The sequence below is a fragment of the Balaenoptera ricei genome, chromosome 4 (genome assembly GCF_028023285.1).
Source record: "Balaenoptera ricei isolate mBalRic1 chromosome 4, mBalRic1.hap2, whole genome shotgun sequence".
Taxonomy (NCBI): Eukaryota; Metazoa; Chordata; class Mammalia; order Artiodactyla; family Balaenopteridae; genus Balaenoptera; species Balaenoptera ricei.
The window spans coordinates 45,199,136-45,221,034 of NC_082642.1; positions in this window are offsets into that span (position 1 = coordinate 45,199,136).

Sequence of the window (21,899 nt, forward strand, 5' to 3'; positions counted from 1 at the left end):
ACCCGGCCGGCCAGCCCTCCCCAGGTGTGCCTGTGTTGAGGTCAATATAAACACCCCTCCAGGCAGCAAAAGCCCCTGCAGCTGTGCCTGACGCCATATTCTCTGCCCCGTCAGCAGTCTCGGGGCTGGGCTGGTGGGAGGGAGTAGGGCCCACAGCTCTATGAGTGGCCCGGTGTGACTGGGGCTCTGCTGGACTTTCTGCAGGAGTTGCCGCGCTGCCACCTGCTAAAGAAGAGGATGTGTCACCCATACCTGCTGCTGGAATTTCTCCCCTGGCAGAGGTGAGGAAGGAAAAGAGCAGTGGGGGCCGGGACAGAAGGGGTACCTCAGGCAGGGAGATGGAACGCTTCCAGAAGAGTGCCCGGGGCCAGGACCATCCTGGCTGGCCTGCAGGCACCAAGTCGGCCTGCGTGTTGTCGCTGGTGTGACTCCAAGCCCCTTCCTCTAGGCTTTCAAGTCCTTGCACACATTCCGGTGTTTTACCTGGGAAGGGTGGGAAAAGTTCAGCAGCAGCTGGCCTGGGGCTCAGCTCACATTTACTCACAAACGCCTCTTCATGGTCCCCCAGCTTTGCAATGAGGACGCTTCTTGTGTGGGGGCTGCTGGCTGCATGGGAGACAGTTCCCCAGCTGTGACCAACTTCAGAATTGTTTACCACTGGAGCAAGTGCCCTGATAGGGTTTTCGTCGGTGTAACTAGTGGGTTCTTAATTAGCAATGTGAACGGTGATATCAGAGGTCCTGAATCAGGATGGAAATACTTATTTTACGCATGTACAGGCGTAAAAACCTGGGGAGGCCGTGTGCAGCTGGCACCCTTAGGGATGGGCTTCCAACTGACCCCTCAGCGTTCTGGTGTCCAGCCACTGCTTTAGGATTTCTGGGTCCCAATGCTGACTCTCAGGGCTCTGCGATCCAGCCTTTGTTGGCCTTTGAGACCCGCACTTCCAGGATCCTACAGAGCAGGGTCTGTGTGACTGTTCTGTGGCTTCTGTAACAAATGACCACAAGCTGGGTGGTTTAAAACAACAGGAATTCATCCTCCCCCAGTCGTGGAGACCAGACATCTGAGATCAGGGTGTTGCAGGACGGAAGTCTCTCCAAAGGCTCCAGGATAGGGTTCTTCCTGCCTTTTCCAGCTTCCGAGGGCTCCAGGCGTCCCCAGGCTCGTGGCTGCATCCCTCCCGTCTCTGCCTCTGTCTTCACGTGGCTTCTCCTCTGTGTCTGTGCCTCTCCTCTTTTGTCTCTCATAAGGACTCTCTCAGTTGGATTGAGGGCCACCCTAACCCAAGATGACCTCACCTTGAGATCCTTAACTACATATACAAAGACCCTTTTCCCAGATATGGTCCTGTTCACGTGTTCTCGGGGGACACATCTTTTGGGGCCAGCATTCAACCCATTACCTGTGTATAAAATAACCCTCATTTTAGGAGATTACCAAGGTCCCGTATAGACTGGCACAGACAGCAGCCATGTGGGTGGGGGTCTGGGGAGAATGAGGACCCTGGAATCACCTGGAAGGGATGAAATCCTGGCTGCATTAGGTGAGCTCTTCCACCACGGGGCCCGTGGAAACAGCCGCTCCACTCTGTCCGTGGAAAGGGACCCAGTGCCGAGTCCAGAAGTGGTTACCTTGCAAAGCTGGCTCTTTTGGGATTTCATCATCAGTAGCATCATGTAACCAGTAACTACGGGCTTGGAGGAGTCACTCTCTGGCACATGATGACAGCACTAGTCACTTTAGGCTCATCAAGCCTAGAATAGGAAAGTTTGAAGGAGAAGAGTTTGGGAGATTGCGAAGCTTGGTTGTCAAGGAAACTGAGCAGGTTTGTCAAGGAAACTTCTCCCTTAAACTGAAGGCAGGGCTGGGAGAGCTGAACTCCAGAGGTCTTGTAAAGGGGCTGCTCTGAAGCACCATCACCTGAGAGGTGGTCTCAGCGTGAGCTGGGGTTTGAGAAAAGTGTGATGAGATTAAGCCTGACTTTCTGTGACAGCTGGGGAGGGGTTTGTAAAGCACCTTGGCTCTTAAGGCACAAGTTTGTTGCTGGACAAAGTGTCTCCCAAAACTGGGCTGAAGCTCAAGCTGTCTCTTTCCCCTTCTTGTGAGAGTCCAGGGCAGGTGGGTGTCAGGTCCCAGGCTCTGTCCCCCTTGTTTCTCCTCCCTGCTTCCAGGTGAGGGCTCCAACCAGCAGGGTGGGGTGACCAGATGGGCATCATGCCCTCCGTCCTAGGATGCAGGCTGGCCAAGCCCTCACCACCTCCACCCCTTCCCCTTGGTAACACGAGACACTACACCCTAGCTGTAAGGGGTGGGAAGGCTGGGAGGTGCAGGGTAGCTGTGAACAGGACAAAGGGAAATGGGTCCTGATGGGTAGCTGCGCGGCCCTGCTGTGAGGGTCGCCCAGATGCTAGCGCACAGACTCTGGGTCCTGTGAAGGTTCGATGCTTTGTGGTTCTGGAAATCCTATAGGAGATGGTCCACAGTAGGTGAAGCTAATGCTCTCAGTGGAGGTGGTGAAGCTAAAGATCTGCAGTTCAGACCGAAGGTGCCAATGTACATACAGGACAAAACCATCTCGTGTGAATGGACTTCAGGCACGTTTAACATGAATGAAGTCATGTTAATGCCTAGCACCTTCCATCTTGTGCCTCTCCTCAGGGACCCCCTCCTCAGTTCCTGAGGATCCTGTAACTCCCGTACAGGGGGATGGAGAGTGGGCTCTGTCCAGTCTGAGCCCTGAGTTACCCTGCGTGTGAGTCTGCTCAGGACCTCTGTAACAAATACCACAGACTGTGCAGCTTGAATAACAGACCTATCTCCCAGTCCTGGATGCTGTCTGAGATCAAGGTGTATGCAGGCTGGTTTCTCCTGAGGCCTCTCTACTTGGTACTTAGACAGCCATCTTCTCCCCAGGTCCTCACGTGGTCTCCCCCTGTGCCTATCTGTGTCCTAATCTCTTCTTGTAGGACACCAATCCTATTGGATTAAGATCCACCCTAGTGACCTCATTTTAACCTTGATCGCCTCTTTAAAAATCCCATCTCCAAATACAGCCACATCCTGGGGTCCTGGGGGTTAGGGATTCAGCATGTGAATCTGGGGGGCATGGCTGAGCCTGTCCCATCCTCCTTAGGAGCCAAGTGTGCCTCGGTCCTTCCTTCCCTCAAGTCACACGAGGTGATGTAGTGGCTCAGGGAGAGGCCACTCGTGCAGAGTCTGTGTCCCAGCTGGGGAGCCCTTCTCGGCTCTCTCTGATCAGGCCGTGGCCGTGCCAGTCCCCTCCTGAGGTGAGCGGTTCTGGGGTTTCCTGCCGTGTCTCCTGGCCGGCTGAGGTGCTCATTGTCAGGGAACCCAGGAGCCAGCAGCCTCGTGGGGGTGCCGGGGACTCTCAGGGCCTTGGCAGATGTCTCTCCCAGCAGATACCCTAGCGAAAGTGGGGAAACATTTGGGGGATTACAGGTGGGGGAGAGTCACAGTCTCGTTTATGCTTCAGAAAGACCACGTTGGGGTGGGATGTGAGGTGCACCGTGTGGGCAGGGAGCTTTGTCAGGGCCTGATGGAGGAACCAGGCACAGGATCGGGCTTGGGCCAGGGCTGTGGGCGTAGAGGTGAATTAGTGTGGGAACTGGCCACAGACTGCTGTCGAAATCTCGGCTTCCCTGTGCACCGAAGCCAAACAGAAATACGGAGACAGGGATTTTGGAGGAAGAGAGAGATGACTTTATTCTTCTGCCAGACAACAGGGAAGACACAGCCGGCTAGCGCCTCAAGAACTGGGCACCCCTCCTTGAGAATCAGGGAAGATTTTATACGTGGGGCTCTCGCGGTCCGGGGTATAGGATGAGGATCGAAGTAGTGAAGGTCTTGCATTCCTCCTTTCCTTTGCATTATTTCAAAACAGTCATAGTTGGCATCAGGCTGCCCGGTAATTGGGGTCTGGCAGTCTGGTAATTGCATCTGTTTGCTTCTGGTTTATCGACCGGTGACCTTGTTTCTGAAATGCAAAAACTATAGGGGGTGACTTGTTATGAAGGGCGTATAGAATGTAAGTGCTGGACATAATAAGGTTAGGGAGTGAGAGGCAGGGGATGTAACTCACACAGAGTTAGGGGTAATGGGTGCCAGAGGTAAATTACATAGTGTCAGGGAGTGAGATTAGCTTTGTAAAGTACACATCTAGTTACTACAAATTAGTGACAAAGTAAAACAAGGAGTGATGAACTCTTTCAGGCCAGGTTATGTTTCTTCTCTAGCCTGTTCGCTGTTCCCTTTGTTTTCCTTGTTCTCAGGGGAGGGAAAACTTCATTTCTATTTTTGCTGCAGCAAGACTCTGGAGGAGCAGATGACAGTCAGTGGGACACAAGGAGAGTGGGAGCCTGGGAGACCCCAGTGTTACCGAACGAAACTTGGGGCCGCTTGCCCGAGTGCAGTAAAGCCAGTCTACTGACACCGGGTGTGGTGAAGGGAAGTGCAGCTTTAATTGTAAGAGTGCCAATACAAGGAGGCCAGGTGGCCTGTGCTCTAAAACCCCAAACTCCCTGAAGGATTTCAGCAAAGGAATTTTAAAGGCCAAGTGAAGGAGGGGGGTCGCAGGGTATGCGATCAGCTGGTGCACAATTCTCCGGTTGATGGTGAGGTAACAGGTGGTTAACATTATAAATTCTTAGGCACCAGAAGTTCCGGGGCTACCTGTTCAAGATCATCAGGTAGTTAATTTCTTCCGTTTGGTGGTGGTTTCAGCATCTGTAAAACAACTCAGGAAGCGTGCATCAGATACTGTTATCCAGGTACTTCAGAGAGGAGCTACAGCAGAGGATGTCGGGGAGGGGTCTGTACTGGGAAGGCCCCGTAGGGTCCTGCTCGGTTACACCCGGTGCCTGGGCTCGGCAACCTGGGAAGGTGGGGCTGCTCCTGGGTGTGGGGAGCTGCAGGATCCCAGTCCTCTGAGGGACCTGTTAGCCCCCAAGGTGAGATGGGGGTGCAGTGACTGGACAGAGGAGTCTGGCCTGCGAGAGGGGTCGAGGCTGGAAATGTCATGGGCATCATCGCAGGGAGGGAGAGGAAAGGCCAAAGGGGGCAGGTAGGTCACAGCAGACTATGTGCAGGTGACTGCCGTCCAGTTGGAAGCAACTCAGAGCCAGAAAGGAGTGGCCGTCAGGGGCTCAGCTCCATTCTCTTGTTCCTTTGTAAAACCACTGTGTCAGAGTTTGAGACACTGCCAGTAGATGTCTGGGCCCAGTGCTGCCATGGCTTCATCAAAGGGGCCCAGGGGGAACACAGAACCACTGCAGGCCCCGCCCATGTCCTCAGTGGGAATGAATCCCATCGGGGCTCCTGGGCTCACAGACTTGAGGGAACCTCTGTCCTCAGGACTGGTCTTCCTCCTTCCTCTCACCTGCTGGTCAGAGGCCCAGGCACCCCCAACCTGGCTCCACCCCCAGGGCCTGGATTCTGGGACAGCTTAGGCGTAAGCAAGACCCTCATGCTCCTTTATCTGCCTGGGGATGGGAATGTCTTAACGCTGCAATTGACTGATGATGGAGGGCTGAGTGTTTCCAGCAGGTATGGGTGGAAAGATGGGGCGTGAAGTTCCTGTGTCTGCAGGGTCTTCCCAGCGTGAAGATCTGTGTGTTTCCCCGGCCAGTCAACATCCGCCCAGGAAGCCCAGATCCAGCATTACGAGGGCAGAGGCTCTCCCCTTGCTTATCTGTAACTTCCCACTCCCACAGCAAGGAGCCTGACTCCCACCATCTGCCGTTTATGTATGCATTGCTCCTTTCCAGGTTACACGTGCAGAGGTTTCAGAATTGTTAGCTACTACACCCTGGAAAGAACTTCGTAAAATAAAGCCCACTGTTTATATAGGGTCCATTTTGCCTTTAATCTACAGATTCCATTCATTTCCAAAGGTAACTTAGGTCAGCACCTTTGATCCCATCCCCTACGGTGAGTTGTTTCCATATATTTCTAATACAGTTAGACTCTGTCACATAATGTATTCCATCCTGCAACACTCCTACATCCTAAATAACTAAATTTGAATAGATTATGATTGGCCCCTTGGGCTACACACATCTGTGGGCTTAGACAAATGCATAGTGACAGGTATCCATCCTAGAGTGTCACATGGAACACTTCAAACCCCCACCCCATGATCTGCTTATCATCTGTGTAGCTTTGCCTTTCCCAGAATATCACCAATGGGGTCATACTGTGTGCAGCCTCCTCAGCCTGGATGCTTTCACGTAGCAGTATATACTGAGGATTTATCCATGTCTTTCCATAGGCTGATGGTGCATTCCTTTCTGCTGAGTAGTATTCCACTGCATGTGTATGGGCGGAAAAACAATTTTCCCTCTACTTTTCTAGGTTCTTGGTTGAGGCCCCCCTGCCCCTGAAATAAAAGACAGGTTACCAGGAGAAAAGCAGAAGTTTAATTACATGTATACCTTCTGAATACAGGGGGGATAACAAGGAAAACTGAGTCACTCCCTGAAATGACCAAAACCATCCCCTTAAATACCTCTTCAGCTAAAAACAGAAGAAATATGCTGGGGAAGGGGGGAAGACCACTTATGGCAGGTTATCATGCAAAGCACAGTAAACAAGGGTATGATTGTTTGCACATTTAAGTCAGGACTTCTCCATTGAAAAGAGTTACTTAAGATTTAATTATCCTTCCATTTTTGGTGCAAAGAGGGACATACCCTTATAAATGGAGACTTCTGTATTGTAAATGTCTTTCATAAAACAGCAATCTCAGTTTTCTGAGATATTTTTATTGGATATATTATTTTATTTTTGGCTGCATTGGGTCTTCGTTGCTGCATGCAGGCTTTTCTCTGGTTGTGGCGAGCAGGGGCTACTTTTCTTTGCAGTGCATGGGCTTCTCATTGTGGCTTTTCTTCTCGCGGAGCACAGGCTCTAGGTGTGCAGGCTTCAGTAGTTGTGGCACACGGGGTCAATAGTTGTGGCTCGTGGGCTCTAGAATGCAGGCTCAGTAGTTGTGGAGCACGGGCTTAGTTGCTCTGTGGCATGTGGGATCTTCCCGAACCAGGGCTCGAACCCGTGTCCCCTGCATTGGCAGGCAGACTCTTAACCACTGAGGCTCCAGGGAAGCCCCCCCCCTTTTTTTTTAAAGCAGACCAATAATCCTTATGCCAGAGAGACATATTTTGGGGTGGCATATTCTACTCACCTTGACATGGATGTACCCCAATTTGCTTATACATTCATCTTTTGAAGGATATCCTGATTTCTTCAAGTTTTTAGCCATTATGAAAGTGCTGTTGTGCATAATTGCATCCTTGTTTGCATTTGGACATAGATTTTCAAAGCAGTTGCCTGAATACTGGAAGCATGATTGTTGGATCCCAACGTGAGACTTGTTTAGTTTTGGAAAAAACTGCCAAATTGTCTTACAAAGTGGCTGCACATGCATCCCCCCAGCTATGAAGGAGAGCTCCTTTTGTTCCTCACCCTCTAACAATTGGTATTTTCATATTTTTGGAGTTTAGCAGTGCTAAATAGGTATGCTGTGATATCTCATGATTTTAATTTGTAATTCCCTAATGGTATATGATGTTGAGCTTGTTTCTGTATGATTTTTACCATCTGTATATCCTTTTATGGCGGGATGTCTGTTCAGATCATGCTGTTCACGTTCATGCTTAGAGGAGCCCTGTCTCCTCAGGACCCGCTGGGGCTTTGGCTTCTGGGACACGCGGGTTGCATCCACGCTGACGGCCGGGCTTCAGGACAAGCTGGGGTCGAGTCCACACTAACAGAAGCCGAGTCTCCTCAGGACCCCCTGAGGCTTCAGCTTTGGGACACTGTGGGGTCCAGTTCATGCTGAGAGGAGTCTGGTCTCCTCAGGACCTGCCGGGAGGTGACACCACTGAGGGAAAATGTGAGGAAATGTGGGGAGAAGGTTCCTGTGCGTTGCTGACCGCTGAGGGTGTCTGTCTTCAGAGGACCCAGGAGAGGAAGGGCTTGATGTGGAAAACTGGGTTTTTGGCCGCTTTTGTGTGTGGTGTAGACAGAGTGCAGTGTTGTTCTTTGGCGAGTGGCGTCCGGTTTTCCCAGCACCGTTCATTGAGGGGACTGTCCTTTCCCTGATGTATGTTCTTGGCTCCTTGCTTGTGAATTAACTGATCACATACCTGTAGGTTGGTTCCTGGGCTCTCTGCTCTGTTCCTTTGGTCTGTGCGCCTGTTTTTGTGCCAATTCCACACTTTTTGGGGAATGTAGCTTCGTAATGAAGTGTGAAGTCAGGGAGCGAGATGCCTCCAGCCCATTTTCCTTCCTCAGGTTGGCTTTGGCTCTTCTGGGTCCTTTGTGGTTCCACACACATCTTAAGATTGTTTGCTCTGTTTCTATGGAAAGTGTCTTTGGACTTTTGGTAGGGATTGTGTTGAATGTGTACATTAATTTGGCTAGAATGCATATTTTTTAAAATTAAAAAAAAATTTTGGGCCACACCATGTGGCATGCAGGATGCGGGATCTTAGTTCCCCAACCAGGGATCGAACCTGCGCCCCCTGCAGTGGGAGCGCAGAGTCCCAACCCCTGGATGGCCAGAGAAGTCCCACCTTAGAATGCATATTTTCACACTATTCTTTTTACCCATGAGCACGGGGTATCTTTCCATTTATTTTTGTCTGTTCAGTTTCCTTTATCAGTGTCTTCCAGTTTTCATTGTGCAGGTCCTTCACGTCCTTGGTTAAATTTACTCCTAGTTATCTTTTTGGATGCAATTGTAAGTGGGATTTTTTTAAAATTCTTTTTCTGATGGTTCATTATCAGTGTATAGAATCACAAATGATTTTTGTGCATTGATTTTTCTTTCTTTTGTATCCTGCAGCTTTACTGAATTCATTTTTTAGTTGTAACAGTTTTTTGTTGATTGAATGTGGAAAACTAGAATTCAGAAATCCCACTGTTTCAACTACATCTAGGTCATCCACAGCACCCAAGACATAGTGTCTCCCAATATAATCTTCCCACGGTGCCTCTTGTAGTATGTGGCCTCCTACAAGGGTGATTGACATCACCACTGTGGGTGAGCTGGATCTGGGTAGAGCTTGGCCTCTATAACAAAGTTTGATGTCTGTATTTCTGGCGTGGTACGACATGGTTGTTTGATAAGCACTTTATTTCCTAGTAAATTTCAAGTGTATACAAAACTTCAAATAGCAGTATCAAGTTTTCCACATTCACAAAATACACCAGTTTGTTTTACCCTGTGAGAATGGGAGGGCCACTCTCCCAGGGAACCAGCACATAACCCCAAAATGGGGAATAATTATGGTTTCCACATTATAATCCTATCCCCAGACCTGCTTCAACTTTCACCAGCTGCCCCAGCTTTGTGGAAACGTATTTTTCCATTCGAATCCAGTTTTCTTTTCTTGGAACCATCACTGGGGCTTTTCCTCACCTTAAAAACCTTGCTGGATTTAAAGTGTACAAGATGAGCATGATCTGGGTGGTTTTTCTGTATGGCTTCTTTCACTTAGGATGTTTTCAATGTTTATCCACATTGTAACATTGATCATTATTTCATTCATTTTTCCATTGTGATTGAAAACACATAACATTTACCACTTAAACCATTTTTTAAAGCTTTTTTAAAAAATTTATTTTATTTTATTTTTTGGCTGTGTCGGGTGTTTGTTGCTGTGTGCAGGCTTTCTCTAGTTGCGGCGAGCGGGGGCTACTCTTAGTTGCTGTGTGCAGGCTTCTCATTGCGGTGGCTTCTCTTGCGGAGCACGGGCTCTAGAGCGCAGGCTCAGTATTTGTGGCGCATGGGCTTAGTTGCTCCACGGCATGCGGGATCTTCCAGGACCAGCGCTTGAACCCGTGTCCCCTGCATTGGCAGGCGGATTCTTAACCACTGTGCCACGAGGGAAGACCCATTTAAACCATTTTTAAGTGTACAGTGCTATGGCGTTAACTACATTCACATTGTTCTAAAAAATATCCTCACCATCCATCTCCAGAACTTTATTTTCCCCATGTGAAACCATAGTCATTAAACACTAACTCACCTCAACCTCTGGCAACCTTATTCTACTTTGTCTTTGAATTTGACTTATCTGGATACCTCATACTAGTGGAATCATAGAACGTTTGTCCTTTCTGTGTCTGGCTTGTTTCACTTAGCATAATAACTTCAAGGTTCATCACATTGTAGCATGTGTGAGAATTACCTTAGTTTTAAAGGTTGAGTCATATTCCATTGTGTATATACTACACTGTACTTATCCATTCATCTGTTGAAGGATGTGTTGTGTTGCTTCCACCTTTTGGCTATTGTGAATAATGTTGCTATGAATATGGGGCACAGATATCTGTTCCAGTCCTTGCTTTCTAATATTTTGGGTGCACACTCTGGAGTGGAATCAAGGGATCATACATTTTCCATGTTTTTGAGGAGCCACCATACAGTTTTCCACAGTGGCTGTATAATTTTACTTTATTCCTTTATATGACAGAATAATGCAGCTTATGTGTCTACCTTATTTTGCTTATCTGTTTACCTGCTGATGGACATTTAAATCTTTTCTACCTTGGGCTACTGTGAACAGTGCTGCTATGAATAATTGGTGAACAAGTTTTTGTTTGAACACCTGTTTTCAATTTTTTGGGAATATGTCTAGGAGTGGAGTTGTTGAACCACATGGTAATTATATTTTATATTTTTGAGTAAATGCTAAAGTTTTGTACATATAGACTGCACCATTGTACATCTCCACAAGTAACTTTTAAGGGTTCTAATTTCTCTACATTGTTGCCAACATTTGTTATTTTTATTTATATATTAAAAAATTTATTTTTATTCTAGTGTGTGTGAAGGGGCATCACATCGTGGCTTTAATTTGCATTTTCATCATGACTACTGATGTTTGACATCTTTTCATTTCCTTGTTGACCATTTGTATGTCTTGCCTGAAGAGCAGTCCATGCAAGCCATTTGTCTGTTTCAAAAATTTTATTGTTTGTCTTTTTGTTGATGAGTTGTAGAAGTCCTGGGTATATTCTAGGTAAAGAGTCTTATCAGATATACAACGTGCCAATATTGTCTTCCATTCTGTGGGCCGTCTTTTTACTTTCTGAATAGCCTCTTTTGATGCACAAAGGTTTGTAATTTTGAGGAAATCCAATTTGTCTATTTTTTCCTTTCATTTCTTATGCTTTACTGTCAAATCTAAGAAACCATTGTTAAATTCATGGTCAAGAAGATTTAATTCCTTGGTTTATTTGAGAGTTCATACAGTCATCCCTCGGCACCCACTAGGCCAGGCTTTAGGTCTTGGGTTGAGTCAGTGTGAGGGTTCAGGGGCCATGGTTTAGGGTTATGGGTCATTGTTGGAGAGTCATGGTAGAGGGTTGTGGTTAAAGGGTCAGGGTCGGGGATTAGAGTTTAGGGGTCAGGGGCGAGGGTTTAGGGGTCTGGGGCTAGGGTTGTTAGGGGGTTAAGGTTAGAAGTTAGGGTTCTTAGGGTAAAGGTTAGAGTTATGTTTAAGCACAATTGGCCCTCATTGCCCTCCCCTCTCCCTCTCTCTGAAGCCTTCAGAATGGATAGGACTTGCCCAGGGTCAGACAGGAGTCAGGGAGCTGAGGTCAATAACTGTTTTTCTGGCCTCCCTTCCCTCAGTCCTGGGCTCTGAGAGAAGAATGAAATGTCTGTTCTTGTCTCGGACTGTTTCTTACCCAACTCAACCTCTGTCAAGGATTGGGGAGGGTGTCAGAAGTCATGCATGGTTTCCTTCTGCCCTCCTACCTGGGAAGGGTGATGCTGACCCTACTCTGCCTGGGCAGCCCCAGTTTCCAGCACAGCCCAGACAGCAGGGCACACAGTGGACATGTGTGGATTTATACAGGACTGGGTGCAGTGACCTGCCAGCCCCCAGATGTTGCCTTCTTAAGGGCTGGTGGGGCCCTCCTGACACTGGAGGCATCCTTTGTCCCATCTGAGTGGGCATGAATAGATGATCAGGTCTCAGGCAGGACAGCCCTTGACCTCTGACTATCCAGGCAGGCATCTGTGGTCCTCTAGCTCAGTCCAGCCTGGGCACTGCCAGGCCCTCATGTATAGTTACAGAGCTGACCGTGATGCCGGGCAATTCAACAGCTACCTAGGCAGTGTAGACATTCCTTTGAGAAGTTTCAACTACCAACATCCATGTGGTTGAGAAAAAGGCCTCCCCCTCACAGCCTCATAGGCTGCCAAGAGAAGTAATAATCCTCTAAACATTGGAATGCGTCCCTGACACAACAACCATACAGGAGGCCATGGCCCTGCAATCCTTTGTCCTTTCAGTCGTTAGAAACTTTTGACATTCATATTCATTAAGAATCAAAGATATGGGAGCACCTGGACCTCACAATGGGAGGTTCACACTGAGACTGCATTGTCTTGGAGAGCCATATGCATCCATGTGGCCTCTGGAAAGCCTGCCAATTATGGGTTCCATGGCATGGAATAATTCTTGAGCCTCCCATTACTTCATTGCACAAGAGTTTCTTTACCACCCTAGCATTTGGTTTCTTCACTTAGTAAATGAGAGAGAAGAAACTGGAAAATGAGCAGTATTGTTTTTCAGGGATGGGCAATTAATATGGCCAGGGAGATGGCATAACTCAAGGGCTCCCACCTCTCAGGGGCAGGAATGAGGTCTGTGTGTCTTCTGAGGGCACATGGGCTGTTTTGGGCCCACCTCTGAGATGTGAGGACCTGATGCCCAAGGAAAGAGACTTGAGTTTACCACCACCAACGATCCTGACTTGTCAGCAAGTGAAAGAACTTCTTGCAGTCTTGGGAGGACAGTAAGAGCACTGGATGAGTAGCTGCAGCCCCTGACCCTGAGTTGAACCCCTTTCTTCCTTTTGTGTCAGATTCTGTGCTGTGCAGTGAGCTGTCATTGACTTAGAATCTGTTGCTTTCTGCCAGCCAGCATCTGTTCTGAGGCCCAAGTGCCTCAGTTTTCCTTTGGGAATTACATCTCACCTGCTTCCAGTCCAAACAGTTGCAGAAGGATGACCCCATGTTCCACCCAGCTTGAAGATGGGTTTACAACCCACATCTAGTCAGTCCCATTTTCCATCTTCTGGTGATGGGTCAAGGATGAGAATGCAACCCAAGCCAGATCAAAGGCATTTAAAACCATGACTTTCTTGGAACCCAAGAAAAGGAGAAACTCTTTCTTGGAAAATGGATGGTGAGTGGTTGTCAGCCTAGAATTGCTGTTGGCCCAAGGGCAATGAGAGAGCCTGTGCCTGTGAATGGGATCCCCCAAAGGCACTGAGCAGGACAAAGTTTTGGAGAGAAGCAAGGTCACACTGAGATAGTGTGAGCCACTGGACCTACCAGGTCCAAACCCATTCTTTAACTTGCCACTTGCAAGTATTAATTTTTTTCTACCCTTACAATAAATACTAACTTATTTTACTTCAGTAAGTGTGTCCAGTCGTTGGGAAAAGAAAAATTCGTAGTTGATACATCTGAATCAATAATCCCTGATCCTTCCTCAGGTGTCCTCACTGGGTAGGCATGGCTGGGGGAGATGAAGATTCTGGGTGGGACCAGATATTAGTGGAGCTGCCAAACAGCTCTGCCCCTGTTCCTTCCCTGTCCCGGGAGAGGGAAACCCTGGAACAGTAATAGGATAACCAGTATGGGGAAGAGGTTCCTCAGTGATTAATTGGTCTTTTTGTATTTTCCTTAATTTAGTGTTCATGTTGGTAATGTGTTTTTACAAAGAAATCACCCGTTTCTTCTAGATTTCCAGTTTGTTACAGTAGGTTTCTCTTATTTGACGTTTAATTTTTCCTGTCTAATTTTCTACAGAATCATGACAAATAATGAACAAATATTGATACTCTATTATTAACCGAAGTCCCTATTCATGTTCCCTTTGTTATACCTTTCCTTGTTCCAGGATCTCAAAGGACATGGGGTCATCATATCTATTTAGTCTCTTCTGGGCTTTGACAGTTGCTCAGACTCTCCTTGTTTCCATGACCTTGACAGTGTGGAGGAGGACTGGTCAGGTATTTTATAGACTGCCGGGCACTGGGATTTGCTTGGTGTTTTTGTTGTGGTTAGACTTAGCTTTGAAAAAGCAGATCACAGACGTGAAGTGCTTCCTCTTCACTGTATGTCAAGAGGACAGTCTCTCAAGGGAACTTCTCACTTATATTCTCAACTTTGGTCACCCTGCTGAGGTAGTGTTTGTCAAGTGTTCCCACAGTGAAGTTGATTTTTTCCCATGTCCATCCTGTGTGTCTTATTTAGGAGGAAGTCATAATGCAGAACCCACACTTGAGGAGAGAGGGGTTAGCTTCACATCCTTGATGGACAGCTGAGTGGCTATATAAATTGTTTAGAAGCTTTCTGCATAGGAGATTTCTTTTTAACACCGTTCATCAAAAACTATGTAATTTATTTTTACCAGTTTGGGCACGTGAATAATTATTGTAAACTTTTGGTTATAATGCAGTGCTACATTATAAGACTGCTTAGTTAATTCTTGCTTTGGCTGTTGAGAGCTTTTTCCATTTGCTCCTGTTTTCATTTTACATAATTTCTCTTTTGTGGGTTTTTAAACTTTTTGGTACTTCTTTACTTTCTGATATTTTAAGATTATCCTGCTTCATATATTTACTGTCTCAGTCCTAGTATCAGCCCTTTCTTCAAAGAGCCCTTGTTCCTTTTATTAGAGAATGGTATTAAAAACGTACATGTGGGAGCTAAATATGCTCAGCTGACAGTGCATGGAAATATATGCAAGTATCCCAGCCTATGCATACACACATAATTATAAAGATTTCCATGTGGAACTATGTGCAGGCTAAAGAGAGTTTATACTGATATCTCCAACCGGATCTGTTATGACATGGATATTGTAACCTTCTCCCTTTGTTTGACTGTAACATCCCACTCCAGTGGTAAGAAACCTGGCTTCCACCATTTGTCATTTATTAAATTCAGTGCTTGTTCCATTCGATTACTGATATAGTAGTTTCGGTACCGTTAGCTACTACCTCTCATGGAAAGAACATAGAGTCCACTGTGTATGTATGACACATTTTGTCTTTGGCCTACAGATTCTGTACATTTCCAAAGTTAACTTATGTCAACCCATTTGTCCCACTACCAACAGTGAGTTTTTTCATACATTTCTGAATCAGATTCTTTGTTACATTCTGTATTCCAGTCTTTGACACTCCCATATCCTAAGCAGCTAAGTTTGAATAGATTGTAATTTACTTGTTGGGTTGTAAAAATCTGTGGGTATAGACAAATGCATAGTGACAGGTATTCACCACTAAAGTATCTTATGGACTATTTCAACCACATATTCTATACATTGTTTACCATGTCAGTTTTGCCTTTTCTAGAATGTCATATAAATGAGGCCATACAGTGTGTAGCACTTCAGACTGGATTCTTTCACTTAGCAATGTAAGTTAGATGTATCTATTTTTTTTTTGCACGGGTTGATGGTCCATTCCTTTATATCTCTGAATACTATTGCATTGCATGTATATTAGAGGAAAAATAATTTTCCCTCTACCCTTCTATGTTCTTTATTGAGATCTCCCTTGTAATGAAAAAGAGAGGAACTAGAGAAAACAATCAGAAGTTTAATATATACCATGCATACCTCCTGTATACTTGAAAGATACCTAGGAAAACTGAGTCACTCCCTGAATTGGCCCAAGCCGTTACCTTAAATGCTATCTTCTGCTGAGAACAAAAGAAAGATGTTAGGGAACGGAAGAAGCCATTTAAAGGAGGTTATTAGGCAAAGCACAGTAAACAAGGGTATGGTTGTTACACAGATTTACATCCAGGCCTGTTTCATTGACAAGGTTTTTTTTATAAAAAACATTTATTTATTTGGCTGTGCCAGGTCTTAGTTGCGGCCTGTGGAATCTTTAGTTGCGGCCTGTGGAATCTTTAGTTGCGGCATGTGGGCTCTTAGTTGCAGCATGCAGGATCTAGTTCCATGACCAGGAGTTGAACCCTGGCCCCCTGCATTGGGAGCATGGAGCCTTAGCCACTGGACCAGCAGGGAAGTCCCAACAAGCTTTTCTTGATATTTAGTCATCATTCAATTCCTGGTCCAGAGAGGGACAAACCCTTACAAATGGAGATATCCTTAATAAATGTAAATTTACCTCATAAAAGGGCATTTTCTACTTGGCTTTGAAAGATTCTCCTGGGTCTGCTCTTTCTTATTAATCAGTCCAAAATAATCCTTTTGTCAAATGGGCATATTTGGGGGTGGTGTATTAGGCTCTCCTTGACATGTATGTGCCCTAATTTGCTTATGAATTCACCTACAGAAGGACATCCTGATATCTTTAAGTTTTTAGCCATTATGAATAGAGCTGCTGTACATTACTTGATGCTAGTTTGGGTTTGAACACAGTTTTTTAAAGCAGTTGTCTAAATACAAGAGGTACACTTCTTGGATCCTAAGGTGAGACTTTTTAGATTTGGAAAAAATTGCCAAACTGTCTTCCAAAGTTGGTTGTACATGCATTCCACCAGCATCTTGAGTATATTCTTGTATGCTTATTTACTGCCTGTTTATCTTCTTGGGCCAGGTGTGTGTTTCAATCTTTACCAAATTTTAATGGCGTTGGCATAATTTGAGTACAAATCCTTTATCAGATATGTGCTTTGGAAATAGTTTCTTGCAGTTTGTGGTTTGTCTTCTGGTTTTCTGAATAAGGTCACCAGACCCAAAGTCATGTAGATTATCTTTTTTTTTCTAGGATTTTTTATAGTTTGGTAATTTAAATTTGTCTATGGGCAATTTTGAGTGAATTTTGGTTTAAGTTGTAAAGTTTGTGTCTAAATTCATTTCATTACATATGGTTTGTAATTAATTGCTCCTTAACCATCTTTTGAGAAGATACAGTGAGATACTTGGCTCCATTTCAGTTTGGATTTCCAAACTTAGTATATACAGCAGAACTGCCTTCTGGATGAGGCCTCTGGGTTTGTGAGTGCGGCACTCCCGGCACTTCTCTGACGTCCCACAGGGGGCGCCGAACCCACCTGTCTGACCCTGGGGGCACAGGTGCACCCTGCCCACAGACTTTGCTCTGTGACAAGCAGACAGGAGCTTTGTCTCCTGTCAGGGCTTAGGCTTCTGGACCATGAGGCATTGTCCACACTGACAGCAGCTGGGTTTTCTCAGGAACCACTGGTGAGGAGACTCCACACGAGGAAAAAACGAGCAAGTGTGGAGAATCTTCCTGTGCAGCTGACTGCTGGGTGGGTGGGGTGCTTCTTCAGGGGACTCAGGAGAGAAAGGGTTTAATGTGGAATACTGTGCACTTTTAGTTAGTTTTATATGCAGTGTAGATGGTGACCAGTGTCGTTCTTTGGGATCTGGTGTCTAGTTTTCCTGGCACTGTTTGTTGATGGCTTTGGATAGAATAAACATTTTAATAATTGTAATTTTTCTGATGCATGAGCATGGAATATTGTTTTCTATTGTGTCTTCAATTTCTTTATCAGTGTTTTATAGTTTTCTGAGTATAGGTCTTTCATGCCCTTGGTTAAATTTATTCCTAAATAGTTTGTGCTTTTTGATGGAATTGAAAATGGGATTGTTTTCTTAATTTTTCTTGTTGGTGTTCATTATTAGTGTATAGAAACAAAACTGATTTGTGTATATTGATTCCATATTTTGCAACTTCACTGAATTTATTTTTTAACATATTTTTTGAAGTAATGTGAAAAATTGTAATACTAAAATCTCACAGTTTCTACTGCACCCCAGGTAATCCACAGGACCCAAGACATGGTAGCTACTAATATACTCTTCCCACGGTGCCTCTTAATACCATGTGGACTCCTACAAGGGAAATAAGTATCACAAATTTGGTTGAACTTGGTCTGGGTAAGTCTTGGCCTCTATAACAAAATTTGATGTCTGTCTTGTCTGATTTTCTGGCATGATGCTGACACGGTTGTCTAGAAAAGTAATTTAATTACCAGTAGTTTAAAATGTACAGAAAAGTTTCAGTAATGGCCAAAAGTACTCACATTTGCCACCTCGCACAAAATGCTCAGTGTGTTTTGCCCAAGGAACCAGCACATAACCCCTAAATGAGGAAATCCTGATGTCTACATTATAATTTAATACTCAGCCCCACTTCAACTTTCACCTGCTGTCCCAACTGTATGAAAATGTCTTTTTCCAGCCTGATCCAGTTTTCTTTTTCTGGAACCATTACTGAGTTTCCCCCTCATTTGGACAGCCTTGATGGATATGAAGCAGACAAGATGAGCATGGGATCTAGGTTGCCTTTTCTGTATGGCTTTTTTTCACTAAGAATGTTTTTAATGTTCATTTTTTGCAACAAATATCAGCACTACACTTTTTTTCATTGTCATTAAAAATACAAAACATGACTTTAACATTTAATTCTTTTTACGTATACAGTTTTGTGGTATTAACTACCTTCATATAGTTGCACAAACAAGTTAACTAACATGTGTACTTCCTGTGTGCATGGGAGATACCCAGGAAATTGAGTAACACCCTGAAACGGCCCAAGACATCACCTTAAATACCGTCTTCATCTAAAAGGAAAAAAAGGAAGGCTATAGTTGTTTCTGTCTACATTCATTTGATTGTATATGGATTCCAATTGATTTTGTATAACTAGTTGTGGAGAAGTCATGGGATAGTTGGCTTCATTGCAGTTTGAATTTCCAAATTTAGTGCATTCTGCAGGCTTGATACAAGGTTTACAAACTTCATATTGGATCAGGACATCCCATGGTGTAACTGGTATTAATGGTTTGTTCAACAATTAAAGTTCTGTGTGATATGAATTCATTCCGGAGTAATCCAGGTAAGTTTCTGTTATACATTTTTCCCAGGATGAAAGGAAAAGAGAAATAAGGCCTAATTTATAAAAGTGCCTTCAAACTAATTGATACTGAAGTATAGTTGACTTACAATATTGTGTAAATTTCTGCTGTACAGCAAAGTGATTCATACATATATATATACATACATATATACATATTTTTCATATATTAATATTTTATTCGTACATTTTACATACTTTAATACATACTTTTTAACCTGTTCCTTAAAACACTAGTGCTTAGGAAATCTATTGGAGGCAGAAGCAGTCAAGGGTAACTTAGGGTTAGGGTACGGGTTAGGGTTAGGGTATTTACTAAACTGATCCCACTCTCTAGATACCACTTAGCACGTAAAGGAATATTATTTGGGGTCCAGCCATGAAGAAGAGTTTAGACACTAGGAAAAGATGAGGAACACACCCATTATAAAGAAATCACATTAGGATTCTCTTTTTAAGCTGTTCCTTAAAACACTAATGCTTAGGAAATCTATTGGAGGCAGAAGCAGTCAAGGGTAGCCTAGGGTTAGGGTTAGGGTGAGGATTAGGCTTAGGGTATGGCTTAGGGTACGGGTTCGGGGAGGAGTTCGGGTACGGCGTAGGGTATGGGTTAGGGTTAGGGTTAGTGTTAGGGTTAGGGCTCGGATTAGGGTACGTGTTAGGGTTAGCGAAGTGGTTCGGGTTCGGGTACGTGTTAGGGTTAGGGTAGTTATTAAACCTATCCCACTCTCTCGATACCGCTTAGCACGTCAAGGAATATTATTTGGGGGTACAGCCATGCAAAAGAGTTTAGACACTAGGACAAGATAAGGAACACACCCATTATAAAGAAATCACATTAGGATTCTCTTTTTAAGCTGTTCCTTAAAACACTAGTGCTTAGGAAATCTATTGGAGGCAGAAGCAGTCAAGGGTAGCCTAGGGTTAGGGTTAGGCTTAGGGTTAGGGTTAGGGTACGGCTTAGGGTATGGGTTCGCGGAGGGGTTCGGGTACGGCGTAGGGTATGGGTTACGGTTAGTGTTAGGGTTAGTGTTAGGGTTAGGGCTCGGTTTAGGGTACGGGTTAGGATTAGGGTACGTGTTAGGGTTAGGGTAGGGGTTAGGGTTAGGGTACGTGTTAGGGTTAGGGTAGTTATTAAACCTATCCCACTCTCTAGATACCCCTTAGCACGTAAAGGAATATTATTTGGGGGTCTAGCGATGGAGAAGAGTTTAGACACTAGGATAAGATAAAGAACACACCCATTATAAAGAAATCACATTAGGATTCTATTTTTAAGCTGTTCCTTAAAACACTAGTGCTTAGGAAATCTATTGCAGGCTGAAGCAGTCAAGGGTAGCCTAGGGTTAGGCTTAGGGTGAGGGTTACGCTTACGGTACGGCTTAGGATACGGGTTCGGGGAGGGGTTCGTGTATGGCGTAAGATATGGGTTAGGGTAAGGGTTAGGGTTACTGTTAGGGTTCGGAATCGGTTTAGGGTATGGGTTAGGATTAGGATACGTGTTAGGGTTGGGGTAGGGGTTAGGGTTAGGGTACGCGTTAGGGTTAGGGTACACGTTAGAGTTAGGATAGTTATTAAACCTATCCCACTCTCTAGATACCCCTTAGCACATAAAGGAATATTATTTGGGGGTCCAGCCATGGAGAAGAGTTTAGACACTAGGATAAGATAAGGAACACACCCATTATAAAGAAATCACATTAGGATTCACTTTTTAAGGTATTCCTTAAAACACTAGTGCTTAGGAAATCTATTGGAGGCAGAAGCAGTCAAGGGTAGCCTAGTGTTAGGGTTAGGCTTAGGGTACAGCTTAGGGTACGGGTTTGGGGAGGGGTTCGGGTACGGCGTAGGGTAAGGTTTAGGGTTAGGGTTAGTGTTAGGGTTAGGGCTCGGTTTAGGGTACGGGTTAGGATTTGGGTACGTGTTAGGGTTAGGGTAGGGGTTAGGGTTAGGGTATGCGTTAGGGTTAGGGTATTTATTAAACCGATCCCATTCTCTACATACCCCTTAGCACGTAAAGGAATATTATTTGGGGGTCCCACCATGGAGAAGAGTTTAGAAACTAGGATAAGATAAGGAACACTCCCATTATAAAGAAATGACATTAGGATTCTCTTTTTAAGCTGTTCCTTAAAACACTAGTGCTTAGGAAATCTATTGGAGGCAGAAGCAGTCAAGGGTAGCCTAGGGTTAGGGTTAGGCTTAGGATTAGGCTTAGGGTACGGCTTAGGGTACGGGTTCGGGGAGGGTATCGGGTACAGCGTAGGGTATGGGTTAGGGTTAGGGTTAGGGTTAGTGTTAGGGTTAGGGCTCGGTTTAGGGTACGGGTTAGGATTAGGGTACATGTTAGGTTTAGGGTAGGGGTTAGGGTTAGGGTACGCGTTAGTGTTAGGGTAGTAATTAAACCTATCTCACTCTCTAGATAGCCCTTAACACGTAAAGAAATATTATTTGGGGGTCAAGCCATGGAGAAGAGTTTAGAAACTACGATAAGATAAGGAACACACCCATTATAAAGAAATCACATTAGGATTCTCTTTTTAACCACTTCCTTAAAACAATAGTGCTCAAGAAATCTATTGCAGGCTGAAGCAGTCAAGGGTAGCCTAGGGTTAGGCTTAGGGTGAGGGTTAGGCTTAGGGTTCGGCTTAAGATACAGGTTCGTGGAGGGGTTGGGGTATGGCGTAGGGTATGGGTTAGAGTTAGGGTTGGGTTACTGTTAGGGTTCGGGCTCGGTTTAGGGTATGGGTTAGGATTAGGGTACGTGTTAGGGTTAGGATAGGGGTTAGGGTCAGGGTACGCGTTAGGGTTAGGGTAGTTATTAAACCTATCCCACTCTCTAGATACCCCTTAGCACGTAAAGGAATATTATTTGGGGTTCCAGCCATGGAGAAGAGTTTAGACACTAGGATAAGATAAGGAACACACCCATTATAAAGAAATCACATTAGGATTCTCTTTTTAAGCTGTTCCTTAAAACACAAGTGCTT